The 616-nt window shown below is 63.8% G+C and overlaps 1 pseudogene; it reads right to left on the bottom strand.

The window, feature by feature from the left end:
- Window positions 1–481, bottom strand: part of LOC119594496 — an 854-nt pseudogene extending 373 nt beyond the window's left edge.
- Window positions 482–616: the final 135 nt, after the last annotated feature.

Genomic DNA, 616 nt, shown 5'->3' with positions numbered 1-616 from the left:
TTCGCCGGGTAGGTGCTGCGCCGACACCAACAGGTGGCGGGCCCTGAGCACGTAGAAGGTGGCGATGAGCACCAGCGGGAGCACGTAGTACACGATAAAAATTGACGAGTGTGTGGATCTTCGGGTACAGGTCGCCCAGGTACGGCGGGAAGGGGGTGCAGATGTGGGTACTTCTCCCCGTTGCGTGAACTTGTCGGGCACGTGAGAGAAGAGGGCCGCGGGGAGCGCCCAGGATGGCCGAGAACACCCAGATGCCGACGGCGACGATGACCGTGACGCGGTCGGCAGTGTCGGACACGTGGTGGCTGACGGGGCGCACGATGGCCATGTAGCGGTTTGGCGCTGAGGGCCGTCAGAGTGAACACGGTGATGCCCAGACTCAGGTCCTTGACGAACTCCGAGCGCGGCACACCGTCTCGCCGAACGGGTACGAGGACACTGTGTACACGATCGAGATGAAGGGCACCGTCAGGAGGACCATCAGGGGGTCCCCGGGCCCGCCAGGGACACCAGGTGCGTTTTGGGCGGCCCCGAAGGGGAGGGTCGGGTTAGAAGGGGCGGCCCGGGAAAGGCGAGCAGTGTGGGTGGATGACAGCAACGAAGCTAAAAAATGTAT

This window comes from Penaeus monodon, chromosome 34 (assembly GCF_015228065.2).
Source record: "Penaeus monodon isolate SGIC_2016 chromosome 34, NSTDA_Pmon_1, whole genome shotgun sequence".
Classification (NCBI taxonomy): domain Eukaryota; kingdom Metazoa; phylum Arthropoda; class Malacostraca; order Decapoda; family Penaeidae; genus Penaeus; species Penaeus monodon.
The sequence above is the reverse complement of the archived record's forward strand: the minus strand, read 5'-3'. Positions and strand labels throughout refer to the sequence as shown.